Source organism: Rhinichthys klamathensis, unplaced genomic scaffold (assembly GCF_029890125.1).
Source record: "Rhinichthys klamathensis goyatoka isolate OS25496 unplaced genomic scaffold, OSU_Roscu_1.1 h1tg000422l_1, whole genome shotgun sequence".
NCBI classification, from domain to species: domain Eukaryota; kingdom Metazoa; phylum Chordata; class Actinopteri; order Cypriniformes; family Leuciscidae; genus Rhinichthys; species Rhinichthys klamathensis.
This window is the reverse complement of record NW_026606920.1, coordinates 2,125,675-2,150,614: the sequence shown is the minus strand read 5'-3', so window position 1 is coordinate 2,150,614 and position 24,940 is coordinate 2,125,675. Positions and strand designations below refer to the sequence as shown.

Here is a 24,940-nt window from a genome sequence, read left to right as displayed (position 1 = left end):
GACGTTTCACAGTGGTAATTCTTTATTTTATATCTCTCTTACATTTCAGATGTGATGTTATAATTGTCATCTGACCTGCAGGGGCACAGGAAGTAGGGGTGCTGTTTTCACAGGTTTATAAACGCACGCAGCACATTTTTTTTTATAAAGAAATCAATACATTTTAAATCAGTAAACATTCAGTAAGGAATTTAACCATGAATTGTTAGTGGGCTACAAACCTTTTCTCTTATTAAACTGTTTTAATCTTGCATAGGCTAGTTGCCTTTCTCAAAATGGGATTAATCTATTATTTCATACCACTTGGACCTTGATTGACGCACACCAGGGACTGAATTTAACGGCTGCTTGTGGCAAAAATGGCATCAAAATGAACAAAAATGCCCCCCAAAATTAAGTTATGGTGGAGAATGCCCCAATAATGAGTTCCTGATTTTTATATTTTTAAAGATATAGGCTAGTTAAGCACTAAGCTCTCACATGAGCAAGAGTGCTGTTTTCCCCAAATAGCTTATTGCAAATATTATATTGCATTTTAGACAGATACACATTGTCTGTTTTTTTGTGCTTCTTCAATGAAAGTATTTCCAAACAAAGTCACACCAGAACCATCTCTGAGCAACATGTTTCGTTCATGAAAGAATCAACATTTCAGAATGAGTTGATTTGAATGAATGATTCAATGACTCACTCTTTAAAACAGTGACTTGCTGCCACCTACTGGCAGGTTTCCTCTTATTTATTCATTATTGTTTATTTCCTGTTGCTGCGCAGGCTCGTTTATTGCCTGCTAAAAAACCCTAATAGCCCTTTTTTGAAATGGCGGATTACAAATACATTCCTTGTTGCATATGAACGCAAGTATCACTATGTTCTGTCAAAAAACGAACAAAAACAATCTTCTCGTGCCCCTGCCTGCATCAACAGCACGGTTCAGAATGCAGTCGTTATAAAAATCGTGAGACATGTTAAAAATATATTTAAACTATTGTAATTTCATCTGCCTTAGGAAGGCCGAAAAAAGGAGGTTTTGATTCGGGGTGGAAAAAAACAGCATCTCTTGGACATGGTGACAACACACTACTAACGCAACTCAACCAGGCCTCGCGCAAGCTTGCAAAATTTGTCAATAGTAAAACATGACAATAATGTGGCTACAACCCATTACTATGGTTTATTCATTGCTTTTCTAATGTCCTGTTTTAGGCTAATAGATTTAGTGGCTCTATTCTTACTGCAGACATTTTACAGGGCCTGTTACTAAATATTGCTTTGATATTACAGAATGCATCGACAAATAAAATCCTTTCGCAAGCACAGCAGATCAGGCCTTTATCGAATCTCTCAGCACTTATTCCAGCTCAGGCCTCAGCGGCTTATATCATAGAGAAACGTGATTGCATCTTGTCTACAGGCTCTTGAGAAATATTTTTGCAATTAAAGTGTCCCAACGCTGGGTCAGCTGAAGGAGGATTAAGGCCACACTGCTGCGAGTGTGAATAGCTCAACAGAAGGTGTTGATGAAAGCAGCCCTATGGAGGTGCTCCACAGCAGATGGCACACACACACTGGGAACTGATGTTAGGTGCCAGGTCACATTCCTTCTCCCACTTCCAGAGAATTATTAGAAATCATTCAATATGTCTCTGCCTGGGTGATTATCGTTATTTGAGTCAGAATTATAATATCCTGCTTTTATTGGCTAAGAGGTGATGGATATGGACACAGAGCAGGGAATAATTATCACTGTTGTTATGCTCTCAATAATCAGTATAATGAATGTTTGTATTGCCATCCACACCAAACCAATATTTTGCTTGTAAACACTTCCCTCATAACTAATTTCACTGCAGTTGCTTACATATTGGAATTCTTTCTAATATACGACAATCACATATAAGGATGTTTCTTCAACTATGGGCATTTTCGGCCTTTGTGGACTTCTCAAACTAAACTTATTTAAATGTCAACTAACAATGTCTAAAAAATCTGTATTTTGTTCATTGCAATTCAGGTAGAAAATATTTTGGAAAACTGATTTTCGGAATTAAATGGTTCGTCCTTTTGTCTTCCGAATGATAATTTCATAGCTGACATTTTATGTATCCTACACACAATTTAATCCTATTTCCACACCTTTTGCATAATTTGACAAAAGTGAAGTGCGACTGGAAATGATATGCAATAAAAATGTTCAGAGATATGTAAATATTCAAGTGAAATATACCTTTTTTTTTCTTTTTTTTTTGGTCATATTTCATTTTAGACATACATTGTGAAATTGCCAATTGGTGCAGAATTGTCGTTTTGTCTGTGTTGAACGGACCTTGGGTTAAAAAATTGGTAAATAATATTTTGTTTAATTCACCCTTTGTTTAGGGTATCATAGTTTTAAAAATGTTAATACTTTCATGATGTAAAGATTTAATGTCCAGGTCTGGAGAAAAAATTAAATATAAAGACTTTTGAAAAGTATGGCTTAATATAAATCAACCCCTGGGACCTTTAAGTGTCTGTATTAAAGAAGTGCTTATAAATGTTTAATCATCAGTGAAATATGAAATGTTTAATTTATCATTATACATTTGAATGTGAATTATGTAAATAAGCAGAGTGCATTATGTTGAGGTAAAGTAATTAACTGCTAGAGTCTGTAAGGTTTGTCTGACTGCAGGATTAAAATGTGACCCAAATCCTCTGGACAGGATGAAAAGCATGCATGAACCTGCGATTTTGTTTTTGTATTTAGAGGAATGGGCTCTTAATTACACAGTTAAACATGCCATAGTGGTGTTCTGTTCACGGTATAAGATTCAACCAATTTCTGAGATGAAGGAAAACATTTGGTATTGTGAGGATTTTTAAGCTGTTATTTCCCATATTCTTTCATGTTTCAGTCTCCATTCAGACATTATCAACAATCTAGCCTTACATGTGTTAGATAAGCACAGTCGCCCACCATTTTAGGAATACTCAAATTCTCAAGGGTTCATCCTAAAATGAAAAATCTTCCCATCACTCAGTTATTAGTGCTGTATGTCTAGCAGAATGAATAAAATGTCTGCAGTCTCATCTGCCATCTTGCATTCACATGACTGCTTTGACAGAGATCAACAATAAAGGAATTTAAAAAAAGAGAAGAGGATCGGCGAATAGTTGGGACTCGGGAGCATTGGCAGAGGGCCAAGCACGACGCTCAAACGGTGACCTATTTCATGTCGTCCAGAGTGTGCTAGACTAGAGAAGAGATGATTAACTGTCTCTGTTGCCATCTCATTTCAGGTGCTTATTTATTTGTGCTACATTTTGGAATATTACTTTTTCAGCAATGGTTACGTCAACTAGTTGCTAACAGCTGCTGTACATTATGCAATGTGCAGTATCCTTTTGATGACCCTCATGCTATGCTATGGGCTGTTATGTGATGGGGTGAGACTGTTAAAGTGACTTCTAGCTTGTCCGCTGGGCATCTAGTAGCAAATACATGGTGGTGTGTCCAGTTAATATACCGTGGACTTTGTGTAGATGCTTATATAATTTAGTTGGCTTGAGTCAATCCTGGCCAGGGTAAAATTGTGCCCATCCCCCAGGGGTCGTTCAAGTGGCAGTGCATTAGCACTCAATCCAAATGCCAATTCTCACGGTGGCACATCCAGTTCTCTCTGGTGGCACAGTATTGGCTGAATGCATATGTTGCCTGTAAACAAACATCCATTTTATTTCCTATAAATTTGGGAACTTGCCTTTTTATTTTGAAGTTATTAAATATTCTATCCCCAATCCTTTGAAAAGAACTTGAATAGTTCCCCCCAAATGTAGAATGGTCATAATTTCCTTCTCCCTGATAGTGTTTCAAACCAAGTTGCATAAATCTCTAAGACTAGTCTTACAAATAGATTTTTCATAGCTTTTTAAATCAGTTATATAAATCATAGATTTTCATAGAGTTGGCCTAATTTGATGCCGGAAAGTAAGACTGACTGCCCCTGACTAACTGCTAGTGGGTCATACTTCTTAAGACACTGTCTTAACGTAATGGCTTTGTTTATGCAACCGGCCCCTGTATGGCTTTCTTTCATGAGTAGAACTCAAAAGGAGACATTTTAAAGGTACACTAATTTTGCATTTTGCGGAAAGAACATTGTTTTAGTTGTGACACTGATTCGGCTCTGCGTGACTGTGCGGATTAATATGGTTTTCCTACAAAAAACATAATATATATAACCAGTTTAGATGGTTTAGATCTCAAGCTGACTATCTGAAAATGTTACTGTAGCTATACCCATTAATAGACATGGTACTTCCTTGAAAATTAATTCCAGCACAGCACTACAACAACCCATAATGAAATGACACTTCAAAAAAGATCCGTTAGAGAGTTACATATGGTAATTTATCTGTTCAAATTCATCAGTTCTCGTCTTTCTCGAAAAGCCAAGAGAATGTTGACTAATTACGAGCTATTTTATTCTGTCATGTTCTTTTTGCAAGCAGACTCTCTTCTGTTCGCTGTTTTTTTTTTTTTACGGGTGATTCCCCAAAGGTTCAAGATTTAGCTGCTCCATGTCAACCCTTCTCGCTCATTGCCTGCATAAGAAATATTTTTTAAATATCCAACTTTCTTTTGTTATTGAGAGTGTTTTGATATCTGCATCGATAAGGTGATCATCTGTAACCATGGGCACAAGCCATCCGATTCATCTTAATGGAGCCAAAGCACAACTTTTACTAAAACAACGAAAGTAACTTGTAAACCCGAATAAGTTGGCAAAACTCAATCAGTTGCATACATTTTTAGGTAAAGAAGTAATTCAAAGTTTAAGTAAGCATAACTGGCGGATGTTTAATTGCTCTTAACTTATATTTGAGTAAGCTAACTCATACTTTTCACCTAAAATTACCATGTTATATCTACTCAATTATTTTTAGTAGTAGAAACTTTAGCTTTAACTAGCTAATTCAGTACATTCTAACTTGCTAATTAGCAACACAGGGTTTTGATAGCATTAGCACATTTAACATTTCTGTTCTCAAACCAAGCTCATCCTCCACTCATGGCCACGATAACCTACATTACAGAAACTCTTAATTAGCATAGCTAAACATTAAATGCTACTAAATCTTTCACTTAACATTAATCTTGCACAAAAAAAACATTATTTAACTCAGCATTTACTCTCCCTTTCGAGTGTCATGACATAGAAGGCAACAGAAAACCCAGTCCAGTTTCAGTTACATTTAAGTTTGTCAAAATCAAAAGAAACAAGTTCATAAACCTCAAAATAATGAAACAATTCAGATTACTTAAAATGTGTCAGTTTTGTGAACTCAAAAGAAAAAGCAAGTTCTATATACTCCTAAAAGTTAATTTGAGTGAACTAATTTGGTTAATTTAAATTTACCCTACTCAAACCAATTAATTATTTTGATCAGTAGGGTTAACAGTTTTCTGCTTTAACCGCTAGAGGCCCAAAAATTACATAGTGTAGCTTTAGCAATTTTAATAATAAAATTATATCAGATGCCAGTGCTTTGCTGTGCGCCATCATGTATACAGGTTTGAATTGGTGAATTAAATAATGTCAGAAGTTTAATTTTTTGTTGAACTATCTCTTTAAAAAAAACATTTTACATTTCCAATGCATTAATACATTATTTACAGTAGGGTATGCAAAACAACAATTTAAAAAAATCTGTTAGTCAGTGGCTTGCACAATACACTCTAACTTTATAACATGTTTGTTGGATGACTAGTACACCATCATCACCTATCTCTGATTATTTTGTATATGAAGCCATTTTTTTTTTGTTGGTTGGTCATTAAGATGTTTGTGATTTGTAGACTTGACTATTCTTGTTTAAACATTTGGTCGGATCTATAAAGACATTACAAAGGCCTCCAGGTAGTCAGGCTATGCTGAAAAAAAACTATACTGACAGATATTAGGCTAGGTTTCACTCAGTTTTGTTTCACAAACAAGAAACTTTACAATATTTGGATTGGTTCACAAAATGGCCAAATTCTCACAGTTTTCAACACAGCTCAAGTGACTCACTACAGTCAAGATGTTGTTAAATATTGCATGTGAATCACTGTCTTTGATGCCAACATTTTTTTTTACTCTTAACCAACTTACTCCTTTCAGTGGTTTGCCTTATATAACATAATAAACCTAGAGATGAGATTGCTTAACGATTCATCTCAACCTGATGTTAGCGTTTCTTTCCTCTCATTGGTCAGTCGTCGTTACTGTCTGTCCCAAGGTCATTAAAAAGTGTCCATGTATATCTGTTTTTTTTTTTGTTTAAACTGAACTCTCTGTGGGCAGTGAGAGCGGTGATGACACTGTAATCCCATTGAAATCTGGCCTACAATCTCCACTGATGCGATTAAGATGTTTCTCAGCTCTGTGCGGTAGGCGCTGCTTCGGAGCTACAAATAGGCAATGTTTCTGTGGGCCTAAACATGACCTATACATGGTCCTGCAACAACATATTGCACTTTCATATAGTCTTCGTTATGACAAGAATGTTTTTTTTTTTTTTAAAGTGAAGAGTGTCTGCCCACTTAAGGAAAGAGGGTGAGCAGTTTAATGTTGGCCTGTGATTAAGGAAGGCAGTCAGATTGTATTAGGCTAATAGAAGTTGATCGAGGACTAACTGCCATTCTGGCTGGTCTATCCAGTCAGTTGTAAGATTTCGTTAAGTTGGAAGGACACTATCATGCTGCTGCCACTGTTACGGGACTAATGAAGTATGTCGAAAGATGTGTACTGTGATTCTTTGCTTCCTTGTACGTCAACTTTGGAAATGTGTCATCTCTGTGTGGATTTCAAAGGAAACTTCATCACGTGAGTATCTTGTGTAGAGTTCCCAAAGGTGTATTTAAAAAAAAAAAAAAAGGCAAACAACTGTTTGAGTAAGACTTTTTGATTCAGGGGTGGGCAGCAGAGTTACCTGTATTATTGTCTGTCTGGATGGATGACTGCCAGAATTAATCTCTTAATAAATGACCATGAAAGGATTATTCAGATTCAGACCCGTTTCATGTGGAGAGCAATAAATCACCTCAGCAAGCGATAGGAGTTTAGCATTGAACAGACCCAAATGATGAAATGCAAAGTCCCTTAATGATGTATAGGGGATTTATTTGATCGAATTAACAGTTTCTGGTTGGTGGAATGAATATCTTTCCAGATTGCCTGATGTAAATTGTTGCTAGGGACAATGACGTTCATTTTTCTTTTGTCCAGATCTATTGTTCATTACATTAATTTGAAAGAATACATTAAAAATGTAATTCAGTGTAATGGAGTGACTTGAATGCACCTCTTGTTTATTGAGAATGTTTTAATCTCCAAAATAAAATTCATTTTGAGTTTTAAAATTCATTTTGTTTATTAATATTTGAAAGACTTTTGACCCTTTTGTTGCACAAATATTCTGCATTAATAATTCATATTAAAGTAAAAGCTATTTAAAAAAATATTATTTAAAAACTTTTTTAAAAATGACAAATATACACACTCTTTGTACATGTGTTCATGGTGTAAGAAAATATATGAAAAAAAAAAATCCATCACAATTTCCTAAAAAAGCAGCACACATGTTTTCAAAATGGATAAGAAGGAATGTTTCTTGAGCAGCAAATCAGAATGATTTCTGAAGAATCATGTGACACTGAAGACTGGAGTAATGATGCTGAAAATTCAGCTTTAGGAATAACATTTTAAAATATAATAGAAAAAATAGAAAACAGTTATTTTAAATTGTAAAGTAATTGTACAGTAAACTGTTTTTACTGTATTTTTGATCAAATAAATGCAGCCTGGGTGAGCATAAGATAAGATTTTTGCAAAATCAATGCAAAATCTTACTGACCCCAAACGTTTAAATGGTAGTGCACATTAGCACTTTTCCTTTATCTTGTGCAGTCTGATTTGTCACTGACCCACTATTTCTATGTCAAGCAGTCATACATTCTTAATGCATTTATCTTGTGGACACACTTGAACATTTTGAATGGAATTCCAGCCTGATAACACAGTTTTTCCAGGTGCGTTTCAAAACCACACATGAGTACCGTTGAGTTTAGATCGTTTCTTTTAATGATGTAGGTCCTGCGATGTTGTGGAAACTTTGAAACGGCATCAAACACATCAGCAACAAGCTGGATGTTCTTTCTCTGTGGAAAATACATCCCCATGTACAAACGCTTTCTGTTCTCTCAGCATGTTCACACAGTGTTCAAGAAACACGACTTGGAAAAAGGTGAAACTGTTCTTATGGAGGGATAAAGAGCTCTGACTCACAGTGGCCTTCCTCTGAGCCAACCTTACCCCATACTGAGACGATGCGAGAAACTTCCACAGGCCCATGCACTTTATATATGTTGTTCAGCTCTACTTTAGTGCTGGATCGTTTACATCTGAGTCACATTTAGTTTTATGTAGCTAAGTAAGCTAATAGTAATTGATAAACATGCCTTTATGATTTACAATTCACCATTATGAGCTGAAGTTGTAGCTTGAAATGTACTTTTTAGCATGTATGCAGGAGTAATGTCGCATGATGAGTTCATACTTAGCACACACTATAATCCAGTCAACAGACTCATTTAAATGAGCTGTAAGGAACATTAACTATTTTGCTAACCTTCACCGGACAAAGAGTGGAGGTTTTGGCTGCCTAGCATGGTTGAGTTAGCCCACGCTGGTAGATGCTGTAGCTACACCATCTGGACCCAAAAAACTTTTGTTTTCTAAGCACCATCTTAATTGTAAATATTTAATTATATTATAGTAGATATTTTGAGAGTGACCAAATTGCTGCTATTCTTGTTTCAGCTTGGGATAGAAGTGACCCATTGAGATGAATGGCAATGCTAACGGATGGCTGCACAGGTATACTAGTCTCATCCAAACACTCTCCTTTCCACTGAAATCACAAAATAAAATATCAAATATACCACATCTTTTTGTAAGTCGAGCAAGATTTTGGCTCATGATCTCTTGGACTTAAGACATGAAGTATACATTGGCTCATGCTTAGGTGGCGGGACTGAGTCCCCCTAAGACTGTAGTCTTAAAGTGACCCAAGGATACTTTTATCCAGGTATTACAGACCTCCTTGGACTTACCCACATGAGTTAGACCCCCCTCTCTCCAAAATCCCTCCCCGTTAAGACATGTTAGCAAAACAGTACAAAATGACTGTCTGTCATTCTTCCGATTGGCCGAACAACAGCAGTCAGATTGTGTTTGATGTCAGTCGTTGATGCTATGATGCTTTACGCACTGGTGCAATTTATTTATAACCTTTTTCCTTCCAGAATGTTTTTAGCAGCATAAAACATCAGTGTCAACATGGAATTATGTTACCAGGGCAACCAAGAATGCCTTATAATAGTGACTGGTGGTGACTTGCTAACGGGTGTTATGCGCATCATGACAATAATTAAACAATTTTGAAGGGATAAATGAAAATGGAAATTCTGTCATTTTACTCACTCTCATGCCATTCCAAACCTGAATAACTTTCTTTCCTCTGTGGAACTTAACAGAAGGTATTTGAGAAATGTCATATTTTTTTCTCTCTCGATGCAATGCATATCAATGGTCCCCAATACTGTCTGGTTACCAACATTCTTTAAAACATCTTCTTTTGTTCTCTGCAGAAGAAAGAAAGAAAGTCATACAGGTTTGTAACAACGTGAGGGTGAGTTTATATTGACAGGATTCTCTTTTTTGGGCTGAACTCTCTTTAAATCCTACTGTTGATAAAAATGTGACAAGAAAAAAATAACACAGCTAGGTTGTTAATAATGCATCATGGGTGTTTTTGAAAATGAAATTTTTTAAAGAAATATGATAGTTTCAAATAATCCAATCATAGTGAATAATGTCGGGCATTGTCGTTTGATGCTAATTAACTCACTCAAATGTACCTTATATGACATTAAACAGATATATGCATATATCAGATATATCAGATATAAAACTTGCATCTGCACAAAAAGAAGCAAATGAACAAGTGCTAGTCAAAATGTGCAACTCTTGTCGTGAATGCGCTCCTCCATAACAACATGGTAAACCATGGGCAACTAAACAAAGAATTCCAAACAATCTAATGGAATAGTGTTCTCATTATAATGTTATGTATATGACAGATTTGTGCTGCACATTTTGCACTTAACTGTATATTCATTATCAAAGTGATTCCAGGGACAGTTTCACCACGTCAGTTCTTCGTTCTGGTCTGCATGCCAATGCTATGCGGACCTCAAGTTACAGCCCACAGTAGCGCCATAACCAAACAGAAAAACCTTTTTTAAAGTCACACGAAAAAATGGTTCATGAGTGATCATCACTGTCTGTCGAGTACTAAGTACTCATGCCAATTCCTACGAGTGACTTGCAGCAACAAAGTTGGAGATGGTGTAAACTGGGCTGAAGGAGTCAGTGCACTTGCTCCATGAGGTCATTTTAGAGGCTATATCTGACACCGTGGTTCATGTTTATTGTTCCTGCCATGGATTATTGATTGGACAGAGCTGAGTATTCATTGTGTTTTCCATGACAGTGGTTTGCTCAACTGTGTTCCTCCACATTCAGGGAAGACTGTGGTGTTGTGCTGAATGCTCTAGTTTTTGTATAAGAAGGCATATTGAAGGTAAGGTTATGATGATGACTGTGGTTTTAGTGAATAGACTGGATGAGGTCTGAATCCACAGCGCCTTTGTCCACCCGGTCCACTTATTAAAAGAACAGCAGTATCAGGTTGTCTTCGAAAGATTTAGTTTATGAAAATTTAATATGGCTGATACACGGCACCGGCCTCAGTCCTGCCGCTGCTGTCTGCCGACACAAGCAGCTGGTTGAGGGACTGTAATTAGATTAGAGAGAGGAGTGGGTGGCAGTGAGCAGACGAGTGTGTGTGTGTGTGTGTGTGTGTGTGTGTGTGTGTGTGTGTGTGTGTGTGTGTGTGTGTGTGTGTGTGTGTGTGTGTGTGTGTGTGTGTGTGTGTGTGTGTGTGTTTTTGTCTGCTGGTGTCACAATCACGCACACGGCTGATGTCACGACTGGCTGGCTGTAATCCGGCACCCATACTGCTGATGGAAGGTGTGTGATACAATCCATTACTCTGGCCCTCTCCCTCTCTCCTTTATCAGTTTTTGTCTTTCATTCGATGCATATGGTTGCGTTTGGGTCAATGCTTTGCATTTATTATTAAGCAAACACAAGCTGAGGAGAGATCATTTAATTCATGACCAGGGCCAAATGGAATCAGCAGACCTTTTTTCCACACTCTCTGCATTTGTCACATTTGTTTCATTTTTTTTTCCCCAATACTCCTTGATACTGATTAATTTTGTATTATATAAGGTGAATTAGTGTTTGTATCATGTACTCTCACATTCTTGTTCTTTCTAACCTGTCATATTATGTTATATTTGCATTTACTGTTTTGATCTCTTTTTCACTCTTGTCAGACCTTAGCAAAAAGCAAAACATATTATTTTTAATGATATTTATATTTATCATGGTCCTGTAGCATAATAAGAGCTGATGTGGATAACAAAACTTTTGTAATTTATATAGATAAATAGGTTTATTATAGCCATTTATTATTGTATACCAAAGGCATCATATTGAAATAAATAATATGCTAATTATAGCATGCATGTCAATAAAAACTTTTGTTTCTATACTACAAAATTATTTGAAATAGCAAAGCATAGTTTCTTGCACTTTAATGTTCATGGTATGCATTCATTTTCACACAGAATACATAATATAAACATTAAGGATAAATGTCGGATGTATATGTTTTAAGATCGATCCACTCATCCCTATTTCTTGTCATCTGATAATTCATGTGTGTTATCAGATAATTTTATGTGATGCAAGGTCGTGCACTAGTGTTTACATCCGAGACTCAATTTCTTTCTTTCTTTTTAACCTGTCATGTTGTGATTTCAGTTTGTGTTTCTTTCTCTCTCTCTTTTGATATGTTATGAGACATTTTGGGTAGCTCAGAGGGCAAAGCGGGGATCGGGAACACGCTGAAGAGTTATTTTTAAAACTGCCAGGCAAAAATTGCTCTGAGTACAATTTCAATGCACTTAATTGCCATTATTTTACCCAGCATTCCTCAGTAATGATGGCATAAAGCATGATGAAATACTGGTTAGCTGGTTTATATGATGCATGACTCTGAGAAGCTTTTGTTCCTAGTAAACAGAGACCAAAAGTGCCATTATTCATAAGAGGATAGGCTATTATTTACCACCCAAAATATTATACAGGCACACATGTGTCTCAGCGTGCACACGTCGCTGTTGCATCCGGATTGTTTTGTTTCCGTCGAGTCTCCAGCTGGTTTTCACGTGGTATGGCTAGCTATTTGATATTCCATCCATCATTGATTTCTCACGGCTCTACATAATACCGGCACTGTGTATGCTAATACTTCATCAAAAATGAAATACATTTTACAAGCTAAATGTTCTCTTTGAAATCAGAGATACAGATTTTTTTTTCTGTTTTAGCTCTTTTTCACTCTGCACACGACTCAGCAAAAATGACTACTATTATTATTATGATTATTATAGCTCAGCAAAAAAGTATTATTATTATTATTATTATATTTACCATTGTACTATAGCATATTAACTAATAAACAATAAAAAAACTAAAGTATTGTAACAAACATTTAGGCTAATGAATAATGTAATGTATTTTCTTCTGCCATATTTAAGTACACTATGTAAACCCTCTAGTGGTTTAAAAACAAAACTACATGCATTTTGTGGAAGAATATTGTTTTGGTTGTGCTTCAGCTCTGTGTGACTGTGTGGATGAATATGGTTCTTTCCTCATAATAACTAAAAGAGAGAGAGAGATTAGCCTACTGCTCATAAAACATTCACTATCAGGCTTAAGAGATATAACCAGTTGAGATGGAAAGGATCTCAAGCTGAAATGTTACTGTAGCTACACCCATTAATAGACATGCTTCCTTGAAACTAAATTCCAGCACAATGATAAATGGACTGCATTTATATAGCGCTTTCACAGACCCAATGGCCACCAAAGCGCTTTACATATTGCCTCACATTCACCCATTCATACACCGACGGCGGTGTCAGCCATGCAAGGCGCCATCCAGCTGGTTGGGAGCAGCTGGGGTTAGGTGTCTTGCTCACGGACACCTCGACACTTGGTCAGGTGGAACCGGGGATTGAACCACCAACCTTCTGGTTTGTAGACAACCTACATGAACCACTGAGCCACTGCCACCACAATGCATAATGAAATGACCCTTCACAATAGATAATGCTTTACAACGAACTCTGTTAGAGAGCTACATATGGCAATTTATCTGTTCAAAAAATACCTTACTCACTCACCTGTTGAGTATTGACCAAAGACTGCATAGATGTCGTATACATATTTTAAGATCGATCCGCTCATTCCTATTTCATGTCATCTGAGTGATAATTCATGTGTATAAGTATATCAAATAATTTAATGTGATGCAAAGTGCACTAGTGTTTACATCCGAGATTGTGTTTGTGTTTATCCCTTTTGATATGTTATGAGACATTTTGGGTAGCTGAGAGGGCGAAGGAGAACGGGAACACGCTAAAGAGTTATTATTTAATTAAGCAATAAGGTTCGAGAGGCTGTGCTGTATCGTGAATAAGTCACGGCTGAAGGGCGTTGTTAGGCACGACGTGAAGCGGAGTAATCACTAAAAGTCTTCCTTCTGCTAGAAAAAAAAAAATAGTCCCTGACTGTGAACAGCAACAACGTTCCAATGTGTAATATGCATGAAAGCTCAAATAAAAACAACATAGGAACCGTTCTCAAACTTTGTTTCAATTTTCTTTTTTTACAACACAGAATGTAATATTTCCTCACACAAATATAACTTATCTCTCAGCATGAGACAATTAACGTTCATTTTCCGTTTATTCCGTTAATTTCTCTCTGCACTTATAAATAAACCTTACTAAATATTTACATAAATAAAAACACAAGGGCACATGATAGGTAGCCTATTTTATTAATGTTATTAATTTAGTTGCTAGAATGCTGCCTAACAAGAGATAAAAAAATTTCATTGTTTATTTAATTTTATTGAACATCTCCGTTTATTGTGCATGCATTAAATATATGCGCTTGTCTTTAGTTGGGGCTCAGCAGTGTTTCCTTAGATATGGGTGTTGCGCAGTGATAAATAGAACCGTTGGGTGAAGCGGTCATAGCCGTGTTTTATCATGAATAAAGCACAGCTATTGACCAATCAGAATCAAGGATTGGAACTAACCGTTATATATATAAAAAATACTATACCTATAAGTAAAGCAACAGGCGTCAAACATCTTTCCAAACATGAGAAGCATTTATGAACCTCCTCTCCAACAAAAGACAACATTTAATAACATGCTTTTACTCCAAACTCACTTCATAACGATAGTTGAGCATCCTTCTGTGAGACAATGTGGCTTCTTACACAGAATAAGGCAGTCATGTGTTTATTAGTCATGTTTTATCAAAGCGTTTAAATCTTCTGTTTACAGCGATGATGCCTGATAGGGATTTCCTGTAATGATGTACGTTATCGTACTTCTGCGGCGGGGCATATTTGGCGTGTGTGTGAGAGCGTCCTCTAGCTTTCAGATGAAGCAGCATTTACTACCGATCAGCCGTATTGCACTGACAAGCTGCGCATAAAATAATCACAGCCTTTGCCAAATCGCATGCGGTTTCATTGCGATTAATTGTGCAGCCCTATAAAATACCCTACTCACCTGTTGACGCCATCTCAGCGTCACCCTTACAACATTATAAATCCCTCAGTTCTCTCATCATTTCCAAAAAAAAAAAAAACCCAACAAATGTTGATTCTTATTTTATTACGAGCTCTGTGGCGTTCTCTTTTTGCCAGCAGACTCTCTGTTTGGTGTTTTTTTTTTTTTTAAATGGGTGATTTTCCAGAGGTTAAAAATTTTGCTGATCCATGTCAACCTTTCTCGCTCGGACACCATACGCGGCAACTTTTCTCTATTTACAGATATGACTGGAAACGCACAGGCGAGTGATGCATGTACGCAATTTCCTGTAAAAACCATCCCATCAGGTCCCATCTATAGTAGTACCATAGTGATTCGGGGTAAGACAAAAACACATTTTGGAAGATTGAAGATGTATTGACTCATTATTTGAATTTTGTTGATATTGAACAAAAAGTGTTACATTGTGTACCTTTAATATATATATATATATATATATATATATATATATATATGGTACAAATATTTTTTACATTATTTAATGATTTAATTTATATTATTTTTTTGTGTGTGGTGGGAAAAGACTGGGCAAGCAGAAAATTTTTTTTAGCCCTTCCTGGATTTACCTTTAGTCTTCTGTCTTTTGACAAATCTGAAAAAGGTTAGTTTTGCAGGGGTGACACGGATGGTGTTAGGTTAATTTTTCTGAGTTACTGGAGCATTGAACAGCCCTTTAGCTGAGTTTACTATGGAAAAGCTTGTGCTGTAGTCTGTGCCCTTGGCCATGAGAGATGAGTTGGGCCGGCTGAGCCTTGACGAAAACTTTCGAGATCGTGAGGCAGCAGACGGGCACTGCAGCGTTCCTTACTCAGCACAATGTCCCCTCTCTGTCTCTCCTCCCACCCTTACATTTCCAGCGTCTGCTGCTGTTCTGATCCTTCCCCATACTCCTGTGTGTCCAACCTAATAATGAGGAGACTGCACAACCTCTGTCTAAATCAAACAGCGGTTTACCTCAAATTCCTTCACTGCCCTACTGACGTTCACATGTCAGTCTGATAGCGTTTTGTATTGATGCCATTCATGATTTTGATGGAGAAGCTAACGTTGTATCTTCAAAATTTTAAAGATGTGCACACAAACACTGCAGAATGATACAAACACTGAAAATGGCTCAACTCATATACACGCTACCATTCAAACATTTAAAGATTTTTAAAAAATGTTTTTGAGTAAAGTCTCTGATGCTCAAGGCTGCATTTATTTGATCAACAATACACTAAAATGTGATCTCGTGAAATATTAATACAAGATTTTCCAATTTAATATATTTTAAAATGTAATTTATTCTGATGATGGCTAAGCTGAATTTTCAGCATCAATTTTTCAGTCTTCAGAAATCATTCTAAAATGCCGATTTGGTGCTCAAGAAACATTATCATGTTGAAAGCATATTTTTTTGGAAACTGTGATACAATTTTTTCAAGATTCTTTAATAAATATAAAGTCCCTTTTCCATGGGAACAAAAATATATATTTTTAAATGAAAATGATGAAATACAGTTTTTCCAATTTCGCCCGTCATTGGCGTATGTCAGAAAGTAAATTTTCGACCTTGTGTGCCAGAAGCGTGTGTGTTTGTGTGTATGCCGTTGCCTCCCTCTCAGTATGAGCTCTCATTAAGCTGTTCTGGGTGCCGGCCCATAGCTTGGCCTCTTTCTCAAAGCGGACCTGCTACGGAAGAATGTTTTAGTGAAGAAACGCTCCTTGTTTTCAGTTTTTAACATACAACAATCTTATTCATCTCCATCCTCAAATGAGGACAGCCTCTCCCACACTGGCCTTGTTGGTAAACAAAAGATCCTGTGCAAAAGCCACCACACCTCCAACCTGTTTGTCCCCATCGGGGCCTATTTCCTCAAAATAAACCTTGGTGTGTGGCAATGGGTATGTTTCTTTAGTGGGTTGGGACTGTCCAGCTTTCCTGTAGGAGAGCTTGAATTAAAGAGAGTCTCTGTAAGTTTGTAGTATTCCTTTTTCCCAACCATCAGATGTCCCAAGCGAAGCAGGTATGGATTCCATATTAATTGCTGAATGGTTCTTTTTATGTTTTCACTGTGCCACTGTGTTTCACTGTGTTTTCACCTTTTTGTTTCTTTGTTGAAGTTACAACAGCCTCTGCAAGGTGGAGCTTCTGATTGGCCCTCCAACTCCATTCAAACCATAACTTCCTCTCCTTTGGTGAAAGGTCTCGTTCGACGTTCTCTATATCTGTCTCAGCTTCTAGATCTGTACACTGTACAAAATTATATGATCAATAAGTTGACAACACATGTTTTTACATCACTTTAACACAATTATTTTTGTAACTTTTTTTTTTGAAGTTTAATATACTTTAAGTTGACGACTTAAATTAAGTACAATCAACTTAGATGTTTAAGGCAGCACATTTTTTTGTCATTGTAGATCAGTGGTTTTCAACTGGTTTAGGTCACAAACCTCTAAAAATGAGTTTCAGGTTCTGGTATGGACAACAGTGATAAAATAATGATAAATGCAATATTGCATAATTTTATGTTTATTAATATAATTTTTTTTTAAGATAAGAATATCATATTTTTAAAAGAGAGGATAGTATCCAGAGGGGACCAAAGTAAAAGTTTTTTTTTTTTGTAAGTATAACCAACAATATTATCATAGCAAATTAAACGGGTTTAAAAAGGAAAACTGCTTCCCATATTTTTTGTTGTTGAAATTAAGCTAAAGTATGAAATGAATTATTATTGAAGCTCATGTCATTTAATAATTTTGTATTGTCTATAGTTTTGTTCACTTTTACACGATAAACAACACTGTATTGGGTCGCCACATGATATTCAGAAGTAAAATCTGGGTTATGAAGCAAAACCATTTGCCAACCACTGATGTAAAGTCTCCCTGCTGTGGCATGTTTTCTCATTAAAACTGGATCTTTGAGAGAGACTGATTCTGCTGCTGCTGCTGCTGCTGCTGCTGGTGGCAGAAAGGCATGATGGGAGTGCCATCAAAGACAAGTAGCATCCAAGGTGAAGAGTTTGTGTGTGTGCATGAAAGAGACACACGGAACATAAATAGCACTTGCATTCAACAGTATAATGTATTCTTGTGTCTGGCTGATGAGCGCTTCACGGAGCTGTTGTTTAATGTCTAGAGTTTTAGTTTCCACTGACGTCTACAGATCGTCTGTAGTTTCAGGGATGTTACTACGATCGTTTGTTAGATCTTTGTTCTTGTTTCGCAGCATTTCATTCTCTGTTGTTCTTTAGTTTCATGCTGAAGTGGAATAGTAAGTGAGTGTTGTAGTAAGTTAAGTTGACACTGTTGGCTGTAGATTTGGGAACTGACTCACCCACATGCTGTTGTATGTGATTCATGGCTCGGGACTTGTTTGGAATGATAATGCAGGCTTTGGTGTTTGCTCACAGATAAATGAAGCTGTGAAAGTCGGCGGTTGGCTCTGTGAAGAGTGCCGTCTGCATGGAATGCCAAATGACCATGTGAAAAGCAAAGGCTGTCTCTGTGCTTGAGTAGTAAACCAGCTCTCAGCGGGATTTATGTTCTGCTACTAGAAGTTTCTAAAACATGGTCACCCCTGACCCTAGAATGCATGACTCAAAAAAAAAAAAAAACCTATATGGATGCATAAATAGGGTCAAAGTGACTCCTGTTAGATTTGCTAAAATTATTGCCAAAGTCAGTAAACCAGTCATCTTTTATTCCATTTTGTGACGTGTATCTGAGTAAAACTTCTCGAATGAGGAAAAAATGTAGGGCAGGACTTGAATTTGTCCATTGGGAATTGATTGGAGTTGCTGGATCATTGGTGCTTATAATGATGTGTTATATGGATAAATTAATTATATATATACACTCACCGGCCACTTTATTAGGTACCCCATGCTAGTAACGGGTTGGACCCCCTTTTGCCTTCAGAACTGCCTCAATTCTTCGTGGCATAGATTCAACAAGGTGCTGGAAGCATTCCTCAGGGAGTTTGGTCCATATTGACATGATGGCATCACACAGTTGCCGCAGATTTGTCGGCTGCACATCCATGATGCGAATCTCCCGTTCCACCACATCCCAAAGATGCTCTATTGGGTTGAGATCTGGTGACTGTGGAGGCCATTTTAGTACAGTGAACTCATTGTCATGTTCAAGAAACCAATTTGAAATGATTAGAGCTTTGTGACATGGTGGAAGTAGCCATCAGAGGATGGGTACATGGTGGCCATAAAGGGATGGACATGGTCAGAAACAATGCTCAGGTAGGCCGTGGCATTTAAACGATGCCCAATTGGCACTAAGGGGCCTAAAGTGTGCCAGGAAAACATCCCCCACACCATTACACCACCACCACCAGCCTGCACAGTGGTAACAAGGCATGATGGATCCATGTTCTCATTCTGTTTACGCCAAATTCTGACTCTAACATCTGAATGTCTCAACAGAAATCGAGACTCATCAGACCAGGCAACATTTTTCCAGTCTTCAACTGTTCAATTTTGGTGAGCTCTTGCAAATTGTAGCCTCTTTTTCCTATTTGTAGTGGAGATGAGTGGTACCCGGTGGAGTCTTCTGCTGTTGTAGCCCATCCGCCTCAAGGTTGTGCGTGTTGTGGCTTCACAAATGCTTTGCTGCATACCTCGGTTGTAACGAGTGGTTATTTCAGTCACTGTTGCCCTTCTATCAGCTCGAACCAGTCTGGCCATTCTCCTCTGACCTCTGGCATCAACAAGGCATTTCCGCCCACAGAACTGCCGCTCACTGGATGTTTTTTCTTTTTCGGACCATTCTCTGTAAACCCTAGAGATGGTTGTGCGTGAAAATCCCAGCAGATTAGCAGTTTCTGAAATACTCAGACCAGCCCTTCTGGCACCAACAATCATGCCACGTTCAAAGTCACTCAAATCAACTTTCTTCCCCATACTGATGCTCGGTTTGAACTGCAGGAGATTGTCTTGACCATGTCTACATGCCTAAATGCACTGAGTTGCCGCCATGTGATTGGCTGCTTAGAAATTAAGTGTTAACGAGCAGTTGGACAGGTGTACCTAATAAAGTGGCCGGTGAGTGTATATATATATATATATATATATATATACTGTTTTTGTTGTTGCTTATCATATTCATTTATTTCAATATCATTTGTTTTCTAGAGCTTTTCTAGAGCTAAAAAAAAAAATCTCATTGAAAAAAATCTCATCTCAAATGTGAAGGTCCAAACAGATTTTTACAGATGCGTCTCAGTCTGGACGCTCCCGCTGTTCAAATCGGATTTCAAATTGTCTTTTGTGTCACTCCTATTGCCGGAAATATTTATACGGTTTTCAAATGGCACAAAGATTTCGGCTGTGACTAGAACACAGAATTTCACAATATCGGCACTGCAACTCAACAGCGCGCTTATTTGGAGAGCGAGATGATGCACCTCCATTTTTCCTGCATCCGTTTCGAAAACCGCCAAAGCAACCCATATGGATACGTTGCTTATGTCTATACACACAAATATTATTTGATCACTTGCAGTTAATAGTGCAGACAGTCTGCCTAAAAATATCTGATTTGAGAAAAAAATCGTATTTGCCTGCAGTCTGAGCAGCCTTGTTTGTTTGTTTACCAACTTCTAACTTATTTCTACTGAGAAATGGGCATTGTGGTTGTAGTTGCTAAATATTAGCATGGTTATTATCACTGAAGTACCCTCATACCAAAACCAGGTGCACTTCCTCCCGCAGTGCCAGTAGAGGTCTTGTGAGACACCCAGTCCTGTCATGCGTCTGGATCTGGACCAGTGAATGTCAAATCTACCATCTCACTCCCAGGAAATTCCTAGACCACATGGCCTAGTCTTAATTGTTTTTGTAGATGCCTTTGGGTTCAGTTGATGTCTCAGTGGTATAGGCAAGGCAAGGGAAGGCAAGTTTATTTATATAGCTCATTTCATACACTATGGCAATTCAAAGTGGTTTACAGAAAGGAATTAAAATAATCACAAAATAAAAGCAAGGAAAATTAAAACAGTTATAAAAGATATTAAAAGAGATATATGATAGTTATAAAATGTATGATAGTTATAAAATGAATTAAAAGAGTAAAAAGATGATAGATAAACTTCTCATCTGGCAAAACACCTGTGTATCATATTTTTTCACAACTCCCAGTTTTACAAAATTTTCCCATGGTGATTACACTGTCTGTGGTGTTTTTTTCAGCAGTCTGCTATAGTATAGTTTGCTCAAAGTGCGTGCAATGTGAGGAGGATCCAGCTGACTAAATGTGGGTTTTGCTCCTTCATATCATTAATCACATGAACTGTGCTGTGTTGAATTTTCTAGGGAGGGATGACATAATGAATATGCCTGTTTGACATCTCATCTGTGTGTCTAGATTAGTCTGAGGAAAGAAAAAAAAATTCGTGAAAATTATCAACAAAATGGATCAATAATGAAGTGATTCTGTATTTCTAGTTTTGCTGTCAGGTTGTGTTCTCTGACTGAGGTGATAATGTGGTTACTGCTTCATTAAAGTGCTGAGCCCCGAGCAGCGAGTTTGTACCAGGATTTTCTCATTACTTAGATGTCCACGTCTGGAGGAACTTCCCCATAAAATGATAAACTGTAGCCATGCGAGCCTGCGAATCTCCAACATCTGCTGCTTTCTGTAGTGTCATGATGATTCATTAACACAGTAAAAGGGAAGGAACACTGTGAGCTCAACATGCAAACACTCATCATCCACTCTCTGTATTTATGCGGCTCACTTATGTCCTTACAATCGCAGTCTTAGTGGTCTCGAAATAAGAGATCGGAATCCAGGCTGCGCTGCTCAACATCGCCAGATTTAAAATGCTCTATAACCCCTTATAACACTCATTTGGTCGTCTTTGAAAAACGACGCCATGCTAGATATTAGCAACTTTCCATGAATCAAATAAAACCCCCCAAAAATACATTTATTTTTTTAAATCAACTTTGGTTGACCAAAGTGCTGTACATGAAAGTAAAAGGAAAAATAAGAGCAAGAAACGCGTTAAAGTTATAGAAGATTAAAAGCACAAGAAAAAAAGATGAGTTTTTAACATTAGCACACAGCTAATGTAGGAGCTGTTTTAACATGTAGTGGTAGGTTGTTCCACAGCTTAGGGCCAGCCACTGCGAAAGCTCGATCACCTCGGCCTTTTAGGCAAGATCGTGGGACAGACAAGAGATCCTGATCTCTTGCTCTAAGTGATCTGGATGGGTTGTGAGTGACAATTAAGTCAGAGAGGTATTTGGGGGCTTGGTTGCTGAGAGCTTCTTTATTAATGAACAATAACATTTTAAAATCAATTCGGTAACCAGTGCAGGGAATGTAGAATTGGGGTGATATGATCTCGTTTGCGGCTGCCAGTCCTTTTTAACATAAACTGTTGATCAACAATCTCAGCAGATCAGAGTTCCCTTTCGTAGTCACTCTGAGTTACGTCGGATGACGGAGAATGGGGGTTTCGCCAGAAAGCCTATCACCTTCGAGTATTAAAAAACGAGCCTATGGCAATGAAATGCCATGAGTCTGCGGAATTTGCATAATGTATCTCCGCCTCACCGCGTGAGTATTTAAGGAGAGACACCTGCAACAGCAGATCATGTTTTCGCTTCGGAGCCAAGAGCATCTCTTCACTCCACAAGCCAAATCCTGAGTTTTCTCAGTGACTACATCTCTTCGAGACGAGCGAACTCTCCGGTGTTGGTGTGACGGCGGTATCCAGCGAGTTTCACATTGCCTGCGAGCTGAGCAGTGGTCTGCCAGTCTGTGTGTTCTCCCTGGTCGCTTCAACATCCGCGGAGTTTTTCCTCTCACTAAATAGCTGCACGCGGCACGTCTTTTTAAAGACTCGTCTTTCTAAAGACGATCTGCCCGTGTTTTTCTGAGTGTGGTATTCTGATAGATTCAGCTGATAGGCGCGAGCGCTGTTTTGAGTGTTTGGGCTTTGATCGCGCTCAGACAGCGCTCGTGGGTGTGTCACGTTCTCCTGGGAACGTGACCATCGCAATGTAACGGTCGAGACTCGATGAGCTCAATGAGTGAGAGTCCCCTCATCCACACCCCGATCTATTTTTCTCCACGTGAGATAATACTTCGGCTGGTGGCCAGGGTGACCTAAGACGGCAGGTTTGGAACTAAACCGACGAAAAATTCCTCGGTCCACACCCCGTCTTTCACATTGCAACCTGCGTGGTCCCAGGTGAGTTCGCCGGCCCGCCCGCGGGCCCGCGGTCTCATTCGGTACCCCGGCTGATGAAATCATGTATCACCGCATCACAAGGTGAGCTGGAGTCCTCTAGAGATGATGGCTCGTCTGTGCTGCCGTCCTCGGATGTGCTAGCATAACGAGTTTGATCCAGAGTGCACAGCTATGCTTCCCGGGTGATTGGTTTTTGGGGGTGGCGAACCCAAATCCTTTCTACCCGGACGTGCATGAAGAGATCATGAGATCGTGGAAGTCTCCTTGACTTTCGTGACTGCTCAGTGGCCTCTTCCGCCTTCTCTGCCCTTGTAGAGGCCGCGGCCTAGGGTGCACTGGGGTTCCCCCTGTGGAGTGTTCTGTGGCAACACTTATGTGTCCCCACAGCGCCTCCACCTGGCGTGGCGACTCTTAAGCACCCCTCCAATGCCTGTAGGTTCTTGTCTACTCCGGTGGCGGGGACCTATAGAGCTGCGGGGCAGGCTGCCACCTCACTGCGTGTTATTGCCATCCTCCTGGGTGTTCAATGACATGCACGAGGGTAGGGCTGATTCAGGGCTCATCCTTGAGCTGCCTGCCGTCACCGACCTTGTTCTCCGAGCGACGTAGGTGACCGCACGCTCCCTGAGTCAGGTGATGTCCACATAGGTGGTCAGACACCTCTGGCTAACCTGGTTGATGTGCGCGAGGCTGAGTGATTTCGTTTCCTCAACTCCCCCATATCCTAGGCTGGCCTCTTCGGCGGCGCGGTCGAGGACTCTGCCCAACAGTTCTCGGCCGCCCAGAAGTGGACTGTGGCTATTTTTTCTGACCCCGCGGCTTTGCTGCCTCCAGCTGCCGGCTCAGACGCCTCAGTCCGCTTGCTGCCGAATGCGCCCTCCTGCGACTTCCGCCCCCTCCCACCCGGCCCCCAGCAGCACCGGGCCGCGCCGTGGAGGTGGTCGCAGGAAGGCGCCCCTGCCCGTACCGGTCCCGCAGCCCCGCCAAGGCCAGGCTTGCGGCGCTCCCGTTACGTGCAGCTCAGATGTGGGTTGCAGTTCTTCAGGGAGTGGTTGCAGGGCCACTCCTTCCCCCGGTGGAGGGCTGGGGGAGAATCTTTCTAAACCAAAGAGCTGCATCCCATCTCTGAGCCCTCAGAGGCCCGGACGACAGTGCGCGACGCTCCCGGGCCTTGCCGCTCTCGTCCCCCTCTGTCTCTGAGGGCGCGGATGACAGTGTGTGCCGTCTCCGGACCTTACCACTCTCGTCCCCCTCTGTCGCCAGACCCCTGGCAGAGCAGACCCCCGTGGAACGCTGGTCCTTCCCTGGTCTCCTCTGTCAGGACGCGGAGCATGACCGTGCCCCCGCACCGGGCCGCTATGCCACCCACGCCTGGGCCGGTCACTCCGCTTCGCTGCCCCTCCGGGGGGACGTCTGTCGTTCGGATGTTTCCGCTGGTTCAGTTCTTGGGAGCTTGGTTAGAGCTTCCCTATCTGTCCCGCTGGGTCGCCCGAACTATCAGGCTCGGCTACGCGATCCAATTCGCACGGTCTCCTCCCCGCTTCAGGGGAGTCCGTTACTTTGGTCGCTGGCAATGCCCCGATCATGAGAGCGGAGGTTGCCACCCTGCTGGCGAAGGGTGCAATCGAGACTGTCCCTCCAGCCGAAATGAGGTCAGGGTTTTACAGCCCGTACTTCATTGTCCCCAAGAAGACCGGTGGGTTACGGCCAATCCTGGATCTGCGCGTCTTGAGCCGCTCCCTTCTCAGGCTGCCGTTCAGGATGGTCACGACCAAACGCATTTTCGAATGCGTGCGGCCACAGGATTGGTTTGCAGCGATAGACCTGAAGGACGCCTACTTTCATGTCTCCATTTTACCTCGACACAGACCGTT

The 24,940-nt window shown here is 39.6% G+C and overlaps 1 protein-coding gene across 2 annotated transcripts in view; it reads left to right on the top strand.

Moving 5' to 3' along the window:
* The window catches only part of fam110b (family with sequence similarity 110 member B), a 51,137-nt gene that overhangs the window by 7,149 nt on the left and 19,048 nt on the right, over positions 1-24,940 (top strand). The window contains exon 1 of one of the 2 annotated variants that reach the window (XM_056235565.1): positions 6,759-6,851. The exons of the other annotated variant lie outside the window; for it this stretch is intronic. The gene's annotated coding sequence lies outside the window, so the exon portion shown is untranslated. Of the gene's footprint in view, positions 1-6,758; positions 6,852-24,940 lie in introns of those variants that run through there. 2 annotated transcript variants of the gene reach the window in all.